This window comes from Eriocheir sinensis, chromosome 21 (assembly GCF_024679095.1).
Source record: "Eriocheir sinensis breed Jianghai 21 chromosome 21, ASM2467909v1, whole genome shotgun sequence".
Taxonomy (NCBI): domain Eukaryota; kingdom Metazoa; phylum Arthropoda; class Malacostraca; order Decapoda; family Varunidae; genus Eriocheir; species Eriocheir sinensis.
The window spans coordinates 14,320,172-14,323,543 of NC_066529.1; the positions used below are offsets into that span (position 1 = coordinate 14,320,172).

At 41.8% G+C, this 3,372-nt stretch overlaps 1 non-coding gene across 1 annotated transcript; it reads left to right on the top strand.

Annotated features, from left to right (window-relative positions):
* Positions 1 to 233: 233 nt before the first annotated feature.
* On the top strand, positions 234 to 306 carry Trnar-acg (transfer RNA arginine (anticodon ACG)). The gene has a single exon. It is a non-coding gene; the product is annotated as a tRNA-Arg (tRNA).
* Positions 307 to 3,372: the final 3,066 nt, after the last annotated feature.

A 3,372-nucleotide genomic window follows, 5' to 3' on the forward strand; every position in this document is an offset into this window, starting at 1 on the left:
TCCTTTTCTCCTGCCACTCATTTTTCCATTTATTTTTTTTCTTTCCGTACTTTCCCTTCTAACTCTTCATTATCTGCTTCATTCCATTCCTTAATTCCTTCCTTCCTTCCTTCCTTCATTCATTCATTAATTCCCTTTTCTTCATTATCTTCGTTCCATCTCAATTCCTGTTTTGATTTCTTCTCTTAAGCCCTTCATTAAACTCTAAAGTCCTGTTTTCCGTTTGAATTTAAGGCCTCGTGGCGCAACGGATAACGCGTCTGACTACGGATCAGAAGATTCCAGGTTCGAATCCTGGCGAGGTCGAATGATTCGTTTTTTTCCAGTATTTATTCGTTTCTTTGTCTTAGTGGCTCATATTTCGTCCCTTATTTACTTACCTTACGCTACTGTTATTATATTTTAATTATTAACTGTCCTTAATTATTGTTTAAGGTGATACTAGTTCACCTACTTTTTCATTCTTACATTAGTGTTAATGTAGTGTGTTGATAGAGGGAGGGAGGGAGAGAGGGGGGTTAAAGGTGTTGGTGGTGGTGGTCGAGGTGGTAAAAGAGGTGCTAAACTAGATTACTCACGCACTCCGACACACATGGCTTCCCACACCAACAAAGAGCAGAGATTTGCCACCGGACAGAAATACCCGTACACGGAAAACACAGCAGCGCAACACCGCAGACTTGGAGTACAACTAGTCAGCACAAGGCTACGGGAGGCTGCCGGCAAGATATGGGAGAAACTAGACCAGCAAGACGACGTGAACTACACCCACGTCAAGGAGCTTGACGGCAGCACGGACATGGTCCATCCCTGGTTTCTGCGCAGCTTGAAGTCACTACGAGAACAACCGCCCACACATCACTTCACACATGTGACACCATAGCTTAGCTTAGCTCTCTACACACAAACAAATCAAACACACACCCCCAGCACGCCGGGGGTATACAAATAAGGTGCCTGATAAACAATAACTACACCTAAACAACTAACGAACCTACACCATACAACTGTACACTCCTACTGTCTTTCCTGTTCCCCACCTGTACCTTCACCACTAACCCACTTCCTCTTCCTACTATACCTTTAATTAACCCGGTAGCAGCGACGGGCAAAATTGTGGCTTTACCGTGTACCAGCGACGGGCCACATTTTTGCCATGATATAAACCCCCCAAAATAGATGATGCATAAACTGATCACAAGTGCGTTGAAATATATTATGAAATGGTTTGCGTGAGTGATGATTTTTTCTCATTTTTCTCGCTTAGAGGAGCCTTTAAGAAACATGATCCCCGCAGCTACCGGGTTAAAAAAAGAAAAAATGTGGTGGTGTTACTACTGGTGGTGGAGGCGCTGGCAGGCACTGGCAGAGGTGATAGTGGTGGTGGTGATGTACGCTTCGGTGGTCGTTCATGTGCTGCTCTACGTTTAGTAATTTATTCTTGTACTCTCTTGACGCTATTGTTGAAATATTGACAGATTGTAGTGGTAGCATGTGTGTGTAATAATAATAATAATAATAATAATAATAATAATAATAATAATAATAATAAACGGTTTATTTCATGAAGTACCAGGCAGCCCTAGAGCTGAAAATTTACATCAATGGAAGGTGAAATGAAATGAATGAGACAAATGAATAAAGTAGTATGATTGACAATAAAAAGGAAAATAGAAATAACAATAATAGCAATAATCATAGCAATAATAATCACGATAATAATAATGAGTGTGTGTGTGTGTGTGTGGGTGTGTGTGTGTGTGTGTGTGTGTGTGTGTGTGTGTGTGTGTGTGAACTCACTAACACACAAATAGACTCTTTCTTTCTCTCCGTTTATCTCTTTACACTCCGCGAGAGAGGATTAAATTATAAACTCTCTCTCTCTCTCTCTCTCTCTCTCTCTCTCTCTCTCTCTCTCTCTCTCTCTCTCTCTCTCTCTCTCTCTCTCTCTCTCTCTCTCTCTCTCTCTCTCTCTCTCTCTTTCTCTCCATCAATTTTTCTATATATCCTTATATCATTTTATCGCGTCAATACATTTTCCTGCCTACAACCTCCTCCTCCTCCTCCACCTCCTCCTCCTCCTTTTCCTTCCTATATAAATACCTTTACAAGTAAACGAACGGAGAGAGAGAGAGAGAGAGAGAGAGAGAAGAGACAATTACGAGTCGTGTTTGCCTTGCTCAGTCGTCCTCTCCTTAAAGGCTGTTTGTCAAGAAAATCCCCGCCTTGATTTCTCACTCGGGACTGCAATCATGTAGAATAAAGGGGAGGAGGAGGAGGATGAACACAAAGAAACACAAAGGAAAAACAATCAACAGCAGACCTGATGATCCTTACGAGGCTGTTTGTGACAAGCTACACTAACTATCTAATGAAAGGTGGAAGATGAAGTTCAGCAAAGGGGAAGGCTTCTCCCTACCCCCCCCCCTATCCCTCCAGCCAAACCTGGGAGGAAAGAAAAAAGAACAATGCAGCTTGGAAAAACTGCATGGAAATTATGTAGGAAAGAGGAAAGAACTATCATTACTACTACCACTAACCGGGCGATAAAAACGGACAAGGACACCAGTATTCCAAAGAAGTTAACGTTATTACGACAATGAGTAATATCTTAGTTGCTGGTTGGATTCAAAATACTTGTCAAATCTATTCTTGAAGGACGTAACTGTTGTACTATCAACGACATCATAGGGTAGAGAATTCCAAACATTAACGACTAGACTAAAGAAGAAGTGTTTGGCTTCGTGCGACGGGAATCTTTTACCACTTATCGTGATATTGTGATTTCTTCTTGTTCTATCTATCAATTGTAAAGTAATCTTCCGCATTAATATCACTGAATCCTTTAAACATTTTAAACACTTCTATTAGATCGTCTCGCATTCTTCGTTTTGATAGGCTGGATAAATTTACTTCTCTAAGCCTTTGTTCATAAGATAAATTTCTCAACCTAGGAATCATTTGGGTTACTCTCCGTTGAACCCGTTCTAACTTTTCTATTTTTTCTGTAATAGGGAGACCAAAACCAAGGTAAAGGGAGGCAAGCCAGGTATTCTCACGTGGGTGTGGGTGTGGGTGTGGGGTGCGCTGGACCAAAATTGGTATGGACTGCGCAGGTAGACCGTGGCGTCACAGGCTAGACGTGGAAAAGGTATGATTGCTGCGGAGACTTAAGTCTTGACCCAGCACCCGGCTAGAGGAGGTCTATCTGAGCGGTCCGCTTTCTGTGACATGGAAAACTCTTGTATAGTACGCCTTCGTGTTGCATTGTTCGTGGGTGCAAATCCCTGCATCGCAAAGAGACCACACTGCTTTTTCAGTCTCCCAAAAGATTAAGTTACAAATGATACACTTTTTGGCTTAGTTTTTTTT